The sequence below is a fragment of the Marmota flaviventris genome, chromosome 10 (assembly GCF_047511675.1).
Source record: "Marmota flaviventris isolate mMarFla1 chromosome 10, mMarFla1.hap1, whole genome shotgun sequence".
Lineage (NCBI taxonomy): Eukaryota > Metazoa > Chordata > Mammalia > Rodentia > Sciuridae > Marmota > Marmota flaviventris.
Genome location: NC_092507.1, coordinates 31,678,170 through 31,690,015, shown reverse-complemented (window position 1 = coordinate 31,690,015; position 11,846 = coordinate 31,678,170). Strand labels below are relative to the sequence as shown.

Sequence of the window (11,846 nt, the reverse complement as noted above, 5' to 3'; positions counted from 1 at the left end):
TATAGAGCTTGGCATGAACCTGAGAAAGAAGATATAGAATGAGGTAACTATTAACTGCTGTGGACCCTAACAGAGGGGCAAGCAGGATGACTGTGGTGATGGTGACACCACAGCTGCTGATGTAATGCTGGTTTCGTTGATGACGTTGATAGGAATACTGCTGATGACCTAACCTTATGTGTCCATCTGCTGAGCTTCTGCTTTGTGCCAGGCCCTGGGCTGGGTGCCTGCTACTATTTTCATTTAATCATCCAGTGTCACAATTTTCGTTCCCATTTTTCTCAGGACATTGAGCTAGAAAAAGGCCGCATGCCTGCCCCAGGGCACACCTCCAGTCTGAGCTGGCTGCATCTCTAGCTGCCTCCAGCAGAGCAGAGGCTCCTCCCCCTGCCAATCCTTACCCTGCAGGGCATGGGCTGGGCATCTCAGAGATACACCATAAATATCTGTTAAGTGAATATTGAATAGATGGATTCCCCAGGGCTTGAAGTCTAAGCCTAGGAGATACAAATAATGTCTCAAGTGAATATGTGAATGAGCATTATTTAAATCTACACAGTGCTGCTGTGATTACTAAAATGCAAGTTAATTGCAAAGTATTATGTTCATTGTTGCGTTTGTATTGTTGTTTATCTTCTGGGTGAGAGGATACTAAGAGCGCAGTTACCATCAGGAGGAGTTTTGAGAACTATCTTCATACAAAAGGGGTCTGTGTGCTGAAAATGGTGGCAGCATCCCTCCACGCTGCGCCACATGTTCAAAGTGCTTTTCCCAGTGTCTGGCATAGTGACCACATGGAGAAGGGAAGCCACTCTCCAGTCTGGGGACAGGACTGGGCATTGCTCCTGGCCCACAGACATCTTTCTTATCTCCATGAGAACTGATGCAGTGTCTAATAGCTCTTAAATGGCTATTGGATGCTTGTATGAATGAATTAATAAAGAAAGAAAGAATGAGTGGATTACCTCCAATAGGTGCATGGGGAGTCTGTGGAGGGTGTTTCCCCCAAGGAATACAAAAATCAGGGCTTCCAGGCCCAGGATGCCTGCCTGCGGGGTCGGCAAGGACAAGGGGCTATGTCTTTCCACTCTGTGTGCGGGGTGATGAGGCTGTGGTTGCACGGCCAGGGGGCCTGGTCTTAACCCTGCTATGACCATGTTGGGGAAGGGGCAGTGGCTGGGGCTTTGTGCTCAGCAAGGTGGTGCTCACCATTTTTTCTAACTCAAATGAAAATTGACAGAAGTATAATGTTCTCACTTCTCTGCTCCCCACAGGCCCCCCTCCATCACAGTTCTTGAAACTCTTAGAAGTCTCTGATATATCTTGACCATGAGACGGTGGCTGGCTTTTGACAGGTAAGCTCTCTCCATTCTCCCCACACACCACAGGCACAGCCCAAAGGCCCCTGGGCCAGGTTTTGTGGCCGGGAGGTGAGTGGGGATGGCCTTGGCCTTGGGTGGGAGAATGGAACCCCACACTCTACAGAAACTTCAGGAAAACGCCACCCAAACACCCAGAGTCCTGCAGCTAGCAGTTCTGCTGTTGGCAGCAAGAGTGACAAGAGTGTGGGGAGGGGAGCCGGGGAACAGTTGTGACCTCAGATCTCTGCTTTAATGTCACAAAGTCCCAAGCAAGCAACTGCTGCTTTGTGTCCATTTCCTTTTCTGTCAAGTGAGGCAATAAATGGGACTCATCGAACAGGACAGGCCTCAAGCTGGCTGGTCTGGGCTCCCACTCAGGCCCGGGATGTTGGGGTGGGGTCCTCCATGAACAATCAGCTCCGTGGTTCTGAATGAGTGGCTGAGAGCTCAGAGGAGGTGGTTATGTTAGAACCCACTGAACGTCAGCAAGGGGCCTGGGTCAGCCAGCTCCTTGATGAGTGTCTGTGGCCCAGCCTCTCCTGTCTCAGGGCCCTGCTACAGCCCTTCAGAGAATTTCCAGGCACTCTGGACACCCACCCTGCTCTGGGCAGTGGCTCTGGCCATGGGCTGCTTGGCTTGCCCTCTTCCCACCCAGCCAACTCTGCTCCCTCTGTCCTGCAGGACAGTGGGCTGCCTCCCCCAGGGCAGTGACCTTCTAGGGACTCAGCCCAGGTATTAAGCCCCTCTCAGCCTCCCCCTCATCACTAAGTTTTAGCAAGGTGACTCCTGGCCCAGAGGGGTGTCTGTGTGGTGGGGAACACTTGTCAATCTTAGAATTTTACAATTTCCTCTCTTGGCACAACTCAAACACTTTCATGTCTTCTGTGCCAAAGCGGGCTCTGAGGCCAGAGAGCTGCCCTCCAGCCCCACCCCATGCCTCCCATTGGAAGCTGGTCAAACCTCCATCTGCAAAACCCCTGCCTCCTTAGATGATTCCAGACTCAATCACAAGAGCTCTCAGGAAAGGGCTGAACAGGGCCCATCATATAGTAGTTGACATGTACATTCTGTGCTCTGCCACCTCTATCCCTGCCCTGGAGAGCATGGCTAGAAAGACCTATGAGGGCTTGGGTTGAAAATGGCATGCACAGTTAGCATGTGCATCGTAACAGGAAGCGAGGGCACAGGCCTCAACCTTCCTTTGAAAAATCTATTCAGTAAAACTCTGTTCCAGGCACTGGTGGACTCTGGGGACCCAGTCAGCAATAGGATGGTCCCTTCACAGAAGGGACATGTGGAAAAAGGGGCAGAAATGCACTATGAGGATTGGTGAAGAAAACGACATGCAGAAGAGAGGCGGCGACACATTCAGAGAGGGTTGTGACTTGAAGGCGTGTGGAGGGGAGCGTGTGGTCTGGCACCTGCGGGGTCAGTGGAGTTCGTCAGATGAGCAGGACTGCAGGAGGGAGTAGAGGTGGCCCAGGTAGAAGGACCGGCATGGGCAAAGGCCTGGCTGTGGGAGCCTCCTGTGGGTTGGGCCTCTGTGGCTGGTGTTGGTAGTGACCTTCCCGGCAGAGCTCCTGTGGCAGGGAAGCCTTCCCAGAAGCTTAGCATCCGACTCCCATCAGCTCAGATGTCATCGGGAGGGTCACACCTTCAGCCAGGCCCCACAGTTTAAGAGGAAGGAGGCAGATGAGTTCCATAACGAGGGCCGCTGGGCAGCCTATAACGGTGGCAAGTCAGTGGGAGACTCTCTGGCTTCTCCTGGCTGGGGCTGAGGGCTCAGTGTACCTGCACACTCTGGAGGGGTCTGGAGACATTATTGCATTTGCACTGGTAGCTCAAGCCCTGAGGTGGAAAGACCCCAGATACCTGCACATCATGGCCACTGGTACTCAGACAGAGGGTGTTCAAAGGACTATGGGGCCCTGGAGGAGCGAGAGTCAGGGCAGGGGCAGCTTGGCACTGTAAGGAAGGAATCTGAAGCAGGACCTGGCCGGTGGCTTAGCCAGGTTGAACCCAAGCAGTCCTTGCTCAAATGACCCCGGGCAGCCTTTCTCTAAGCACTACAGAAACCTACAGGGTTGGAGATATGTCTGTCTTGCTTTAGCACCCAGTAGACACTCAGTGAAAATGGGCTCACTAACAAGAATGCACAAAGGCCTGATGACTTGGCTCCTGAAAGAACTGGAGCAGAGAGTGGGGATGGGGATCGATTCTCTCGGGCAGAGGGAGCAGCTGGAACAAAGGCCTCAGGTTGGAGCACCTGGAGCTGCCAGGAGGTGCTGCCCGGTGTAGAGTGTGCAAGGCTGATGGGGCTGGAGAGGACAGTTTAAGTGGCAGTCCCTCCAGCCCACCTGCCTCATCCCAAAGACCTGCCGTCTGCTGCCTTCCCTGCCCAGCCTGCCCTACCTTGGGAAAGGGAGTGCACTGTGCCCTTTGTGGCCCCACATCCTAATTTGCCACTTCTTCTCTCTAAGGTTCCCATACACTAAGGCCATAAGCCCCCAAGAGGGTGGGCAAGTGGGCCAAAGATGTCCAAGAAAGACCACTCAAAACTCACTGCTGTAATGGGAAGCTTTCTGAATGTTCTAGGCTTTGGGAGCAGGGTGGGAATTTGGGGCTTGCTTTGCCTTGTTTTTTCAAAGGCCCTTTCTTTCCTCAAGCTAGATGAGCTGCACATCGACACAGGGTTGGGGCTAGCTCCGTGGCTTCCTTGCTGGGCACCCTTGGATGAGTCAATTCATTTTTTCGTTCCTTGGTTTCTGTCTCTATAAAGTGGGAATCAGAGCAACTATAGAAATAACTGGGGCAGCATTTGGGGAAACTCTGGGACACCACCAGGCTCAGTGAAAAGTAGTTTCTGGGCTTCCTATTTTGCTAGTGGGGCCTCAGTTTGCTCTATAAAATGAAACGTTGGACAATGTTGATCTTTATACCAGCCAGCCATGTCAATAGCTTTACCATACATGCCCTACATGCCTAAACGCACGTGTAATTTAATCATTTGTGTATGGAAGATAAATGTGCAATTTTTAGCCCCTTTTATTGTGTTTTCTTCTGATTACAAAAGTAATACATATGACAAAAGTCATACATATTTATTGAGAAAATTTTGTAAAGTTCAGGAAAAGAAAAAAATTCGCCCACTGCTCCACGTCCATGACTGAGATACTTAGTGGATCCTTCCCCCACCTTGCTGATGCATATGTCCATACACACATTTCAAATATATGCAGGTATTTTGGATGATAATCTGCACTCTATTTTTTAACCCAAGCTGGGCTATCCAAACAGGCCACTGGGCTGGGCCGTCTGTCCCTGTGCCCGGGAGGAACTGGAGGTAGCAGCTGCCTCTGCTCTCCCACTTCTGCCTGGGCGGCTGGTTGGAGGCATCTGACCTTCGGATGTTCCATGTCTCTGGCGGGTGCACATTTGACACTAATTTTAGCTTGGCCTCTTGAGCCCTCTGGCCTCGGGGCCTGCACATAATGGACGCCTTATGTAGACAGCTGCCAACGGTGCAGGAAGAAGTGTCCCACCTTAAAATGTTCCTCATCGCCGGCCAGTGCTCCGCTCTCGGAGAACAAGCTGGCTCCCTGTTCCCTCTCCCACCAGGAAGGGGCGGTTGTTGATGTTCATGGCCCAGCAGGCTGTGCCAGGGGCAGGTGGCCCGCCCCTCACACACGGGACACTGCATCTCTGGACAGGGTAGTGTTTTTACAGGATGGGTTTTGGTTTGAACTGGAACAGCCAAGAGACTTCCTGAGAAGTGGCTGTGGGTGTGGGGTGTCTGAAAAGTCCTCGTGTGTGTGTATGCTGAGCCTTCTGGAGCCTCGTCTTACATGTGTCAACTGTTATAAAGGGACAATGTCATTGGACATCCCATTTTGTCCTGATAACAGCTCAGTGGTTTTGGTGACAGCATATCCATTTTACAGGTGAAGGAACGGAGGCTGAGACTGAGAAGGAATTAGCCTGAGGTCCCACGGCAGGTCCGTGGCAGGGACTTGAATGTGAATGTGGGTCTCTCTCACTCTTAGTCCAGGGCTGTCTCTGCTCACCAGCACCACAGAGGAAAGGGGCTCTGACCAGGCTCATGCCCATCAGCTCTGTATTTCCCAATGTTTGGTCTTGTTCATCTAAATGGGACTAATTCAAGTTCTGCCTTGGAAGGAAAACATGTTTATTGAAAATGAAGATAGCCGGTTGTTCTGTTTCTAAAGCACAGTTCTAATCGTGGCAGATCCTTGCTTCAGAATTAGAGGATCTACTTTTACCACAAGATAAAGCCCACATACCTTAGCTGGCATTCAGTTTCCATGGTCACTACATGTGGATGCCCCTGAACCTGGCTCCCCAACACTGATCGAGCAGGATACTTGTGTATGGTTGGGAATTGTCCTTATGATCTGCTTCTTGGACGCTGAAGCTTCCCGAGGCAGGACACCCATGGGCTATTTATTTCCATTTCCATGGGCCCTGCACTGGCCTGGGTACAGTCAAGCCATTAAATGTACTGGCCCTCACCTGTGGTCCTTCGTTGGAAACATGAGTTTTAAGTCAGGCTTAGAAATAAGCCCAGCGAGGTCCGCCCAGCAGCTGCCAGCCCAGTAAGGAGTAGTTTTTTTGGCTATATTCCCAGGAGGGGGCTGCAGGGCCAAGTCAGAAAGCCCTGGGGAGGCTGGGAATCGGAATGTGAAAGATTCCCGGGTGTGTGCTGAGACTCACCCCTGCCCCCATGGCCAATCTTCCACCTCCCCCCAGCTCCCTGGCCCTATGGTGACAATACACCCTGTGTAATACATCCCCTGCCCCGACAGTGGCTCTTTGACCCAAGTCGGATGCTCTTCAGGAACAATTCATAGCAGCAGCAGCACAGCTGCTCTGGGGGAAAACAAGTTTTCTAGGGATCATTTGGGCTGAGTGAGGACAGGACCCTTGCACCAAACAGTGCCCCTCTGGACCCAGCCCCTCAGCCTTCCAGACAGAGATGCTCTGGCTATTATCACAGGAAAGGCAAAGCCTTTAGAGTCCCACTACCTAGGTTCTGGCCATTTCTACCACTTAGTAGCTAGGGGCTCCATCTCTTTAGGCCTTAATTTCTTAATCTGCAAAATGGGATTCATAATTCCAGCTTTTGGAGTTGCTGTATCTCATGGGAAAGTGCTTTTCAAATGTCCAGCACAGCATCAGGCACCGAGCAAATGCCTGGCTGCGCTCCTTCTCCTGAGACATGCCGTGGCTACCTGTAAAGGTGGTGGTCTCTGGGAAGAGGTGTCGGGTATATTGCACATGACATACCAGTCTAGCCACAAGCCAGTTCTCTGATTCTGGCATGTTCTTAGGGGTTTAGCCAAAGACAAACCTATTGCTTGCTGATATAACCCATGGAGAAGTGGGTTTTATAATAGGTTCATTTCCCTACACAGCCAGATTTCCAGGATCTTTTTTTTTTTTTTCATTCACTTATTTATCCTACAAGTATCTCGAGAGCCAAGACCACCAGCCAAGTATGGTAGGAGATGTACAGACCCTACAGGCCATGCAGGGACCTTTTCTTCTAGAAGCTCAGTTACCATCTAAGTGATCATTGTAATGCAAGGTGAATAAGTGGGAGGTGACCTGGGAAAGGCAGGCCTCTGGGGAGAGCATGACCACTGCCTACAGGGTCGATTGGGAAAAATTCCATGAGGAAGGTGGTAACCAAAGGAGCCCATTCAAAAGCCTAGAGGAGAAACCATCCCATTCTCCAAAGAAATAAAAATAGTCAAGAATAGACTTAGGGTATTCTAAATTGGTGTATAAACAGAATCTGAATAAAAATCCCAGCACATTTTATTCATAAAATGATTACAAATCACACCTGGAAAAATGGACATGGATGAATGTCCTAGAAAAATTCAATGTGAATAAAGGAATAGACTGTGCTCCAATGGACCAAAACAGGGAGCCCAGAAATTTCTGTCAGAGTGCACGAGGTTTAGTATGTGAAAGCATGACACTGAACATGAGAGACGAAAAGACAGATACTCCCACCATGTTCTGAAGACCACTCGGTAGTGTGGAGGGACAGCAGCAGCTCTGCACTTTGGCCCTTGTACCCCAGTAAGTTCCAAGGTGATCAGAAAGCATACAACCATAAAGGGCATAAATAACAAGGGAACACTTATATCACATTGTGATGGAGACTGCCTCCTTAAGTATAAAACCAAATCCAGAAACCGTGAAAGAAAAGAACTTGAAATCCACAGGCAAAAACCCCATAATGGTCAAGGCTGAAGGAGGGGGAACAAACTAAGGAAAGAATTTCCACACGTGAATGAGGACGAAAGGGTTAACGGTACTCAGCCGCAAAGAGCTCTCGGAATGAAGCGAAGATGGATTGCCAGTAGAAAAGCGGCCAAAGATGTGAACAAGCAATTCACAAGAGATGAAAGACCCAGGATAGCATACGACAAGAGGAACTGACAGTCAAAGGACACACATTACAGAACCAAGATGTACTTTGGGGTGCCTATTGCAAAGAACAAGAGCACTTGGGGAGGTACGAATGGGAGGCAGCACTGTTGGTGGGCTGGGACTGGATACACACCGTCTGGAGGGGAGACGTCCCAGTACCTACCAACACCTCCAGAGCATCACCTTCAACTCGGTAGCTCAGTTCTACCTGGGATTCTATCCTAAGGAAATGATCCTACAGTGCCCAGGATTGGGTATGTATAAGAAGGCAGCAGAGAGCATTGGTTAAGAGCGTGGAATCTGAGTTCCGCTAGACCAGGGTTTAGGCTGTGTGACCCTGGAAAAGTTACGTAATGCCTCTAAGCATCAGAGTCCTCATCTTTCAAATGAGGGTAATAGTCATCCCCCCTTCTTAATGAGGTATGTTGTGAGGCTTAAATTTGCTAAATATTTACAAAACTCAGCAGAGAGCTGGGTACACAGTAAGAGCTGAATTAATATTAATTATTATTACTATTTTTTTTTTTTTTGCCAAGAAGGATGTTCACCATAGTAGTGTGTATAATAGTAAAGAATGAGAAACAACCAAATTGTCCATCAGGAGGGAAGTACCAGTTAATGACTGAAGGAAGGTGTACAAACCTGTATTTATGGATATGGAAAGATGTCTGATATATTAGGGTATGATTTTTAAAAAAAGAGTTGAAAGAGTATAGGAGGTATGTTGCACACAGCATAGGATATGTGTCTGGGTATCTAGAAGGGCATAGGTGCTTATTGTTATCCATAATACTTATGTTCTATAAAGTCCCCATAAAAACTGAATTAGCATATACTGAGTCATTGCTCCTAGGAGCACTACAGCATTAAGTTTCTCTGAGACTCTGGTCACAGCATTTTTGTCAACAGTCAATACATAACATCGTTCTGTGTGTTCCTGTTTAGAGACACCTGGATCAACATGGATTGCTGATTCATAAGCGCTGAACTCAGAGCTGACAGCGTGTACCTGGTGCCTGAGTGAAGCTTACCTAACATGCTTCTTTTCCATAAGGCACTTCATAGCTTTCTTGTGCTCAGGGACACTAGACAGCACTTCAGCAGGGCACTTGATGGCCATTTTAAAAAGTAAAATCACCAAAGAAGCACAAAAAAACATGAAAAATGTGGCACTGAACAGTCCATAGAAGGACACTTGTTTACAGTACGGAAGCTGAAAAAGAAGACAAAGCATCACGTTGTTTGGCCTCAGCTGGGAAAGTCAGGTGACTCAAAAATTTCCCCACTCTGCACATTTGCAAATGACTGTAAAGTGAATATTGATTTTGGGGTTACAAATAAGTTTCCATCGAGTAGGTAAATTTGCAAATCTGAATCTGTGAATACTAAGGATTCACTGTATCCTAAAAGATGATGTATTAGTCCATTTGGGTTGCTATAACAAAATACCATTAACTGGCTAATTTATAAGTGATAGAAATGTTTTGCATGCAGGTCTGGAGGCTGAAAGTCCAAGACCAAGACAGACGTGGCGTCTGTTGAGAGTCCACTGTCTGAGTCATAGATGGCAGGAGGAAGGGTCTCTCTCAGGTCTTCAGAAGGACACTAATCCCATTCACAAGGGTTCTGCCCCAGGACCTAATCATCTCCCAAAGACCCGTCTCCTAATACCATCACCTTGAGGGTTAGAATTTCAACATTAGAATTTTGGAGGGACACAAACATGCAGACCATGGCAGATGGTCATGCTCATGGTAGTTGTCTAAGAGTCAGGACTTCAGGTGAAGTTTTCTTTTTCTCTTTATTCTTACTTACAATGCCTGAAATTTTTATAGTAGACACATGATATAATTAATCAAGGAAATAAAGCTACATTTATTTTAGAGAAAACTTGTAATCGATGACACTTCATTCTCAAGATAAAAACCAAAACTGAGAATAAGAAGCAAACATTGTTATATATCACTTACTATGTGCCATACAGACTTCTAAGACCCCTGACTTTTAAAAATATTTGCTTCACTGTATTGCCCAGGCTGGCCTCAAGTTCCTGGGCTCGAGGATCCTCCTGCTTCAACCTCCTGAGTAGCTGGCACTATAGGTGCATGATATTGTATCCAGCTCTCTTTAATGTATTAGTTCACATGCTTCTCACCAAAAGGCTTCACAAGATGGGTTCTACTACTGTCCCCATAACTGGGCAAGAAAACTGCAGCAAAGAGAGGTCAGACAATTTGCTCAAGGTCACATCCAGTAAGAGGCAGAATCCAGATTTGAACTCAAGCAGCCTGGCTGCAGAGTCTGAGCTTTCAGCGGGCATTCAGTGAATGTCTGTTCATGAGCATTTCCTGGCCTGACACTGGGCTCTGGAGATGCCCAGGGGAATCCGAGCAGCCTCTGCCCTGAAGTGCGTCCCATCTGGATTGAGCGCTGGCATTTCAGCTCAGGGGAGGAGAGGCCTTCCCAGCCCAGCCCAGCCCGAGGACTCAGAGAAGGTACCACCAGCCCTGCACTCCGTGTCTCCCACAGACTGCCTCCCTGTGCTCTCTGGTCCCTGAGGATTAGCCCCTGAGCTCTCTTCTCGGCATCACCCTGGCCTCCTCTATCTTGGAACTTCATGGCCATTATCTTGCTCTCACCTGTCCAACCACATGAGCTGGTGTCAGAAATTCCTTTAACCCAGGGACTCAGCACATTCCTCACACATCTTACCCATCAGTAAAAGTGTATTGAGTGCATATACAAACCAGCAAATAGAAATGCCAAGAGTCTGAGATCCCCCAAATCCTAGGCATCCCGGGTTGTAGCAAAGTAGTTGTCAAGGCTTCTGAGGCTCTGAGGGTCTCTGGAGGCTGAGCCGTTCTGCCAGGAGCCTCTGTGACCACAGGATCAGGAGGCCCAGCTGACAGAGCTGCAAGACCAACATTAGCCAGGGTGTTGTTCCTGCGGCTTCTGAAAATCCCCCTCCCTCTGGGGGAGGCTAAGAAAGGGCCCGTTCAGCTTCTCTTGGCACTTCCAGGGGGAAGGCTGGGGTTGGGACAGGCCAGGCCAGGGACATCTTTTTTAAAATAGCTTCATGCATATTCAACTGCTCCCTGAAATAGTTGGGTGGCTATTTTAAACAGCTTTCTACTCAGATGCCCACACGTAGCAGCATCTACCTTGAGCATGTAAGCCAGCCAGAAGCAAAGAAAAGGGTACAAGAGGACAAGGTTAGGAGCTTCTGGTGGCTTCCCTCCACTCCTCCCCCACCCCTTGGTGTGTGTTTCCTCTGAGGGACTCTCTTACATGAAACTGAAAGTCACAGTTACTATGACAACCTGCTGAAGGAGGATTCCCATTCAATGACCTTACCCACCAGGATCCCAGGAGCACAAATACTCCCAGGCAGCCAGACCTGGCCCTTGGTTTGCTTCTGAGTCTCTCTGGGCCCATTTCCTCCTGGTTTACACACAGTTCTAACAATCTCCCAGCAGAGTAGAAACAGAGGCCAAGGGAGGGCAGGGAAAGGCCTGGCCTAACCGCGAGGGGTTGAGGCCACCGCACAACCCAGCTGTGAGGGTGGACAGAGAAGGACACAGGACTCTGCCAAGGAAACACTTAGTAACAAGTATGGACTGAGACATCCAGACAGGCCCTGGGCCATGTGCTGGGGGGCAAAGATGGTCAGCCTCTGTTCGTGCAATGAGCATAACTGTAAGTACATTCACCTGACCTCTGACTTTGTCCCCCCGCCCCCAAAAGAAGATTCAAAAGAGAAGTTGGAAGCATAAAGTGATAAGTACTGGGGTTAAGGTGAGAATGCAGGTTCACAAAGGAAGGAAGCTGTCTCTGGGGAGCTGGGAGGTGAGGCTTGAGCTGGGAGCTCAGAGCTTTCCTGTGAGACAGCAGGTGGTAGCCTGTTCCAGGTGGCTGGCACAGGACACATAAAGGAACAGAGGCAGGAGGCAGCCGCTCATGGTGGAGGAGAGGGTGGAATGAGCAGAAGAGAGGCGGAGTGACCCTCTGTGCCATGTGCCTGGG

General features: G+C 49.1%; 1 protein-coding gene across 1 annotated transcript in view; it reads left to right on the top strand.

Moving 5' to 3' along the window:
- Window positions 1-1,287: 1,287 nt before the first annotated feature.
- The window catches only part of Hivep3 (HIVEP zinc finger 3), a 156,026-nt gene continuing 145,467 nt past the window's right edge, over window positions 1,288-11,846 (top strand). The window contains exon 1 of the mRNA XM_071617752.1: window positions 1,288-1,355. The gene's annotated coding sequence lies outside the window, so the exon portion shown is untranslated. The remainder of the gene's footprint in view (window positions 1,356-11,846) is intronic.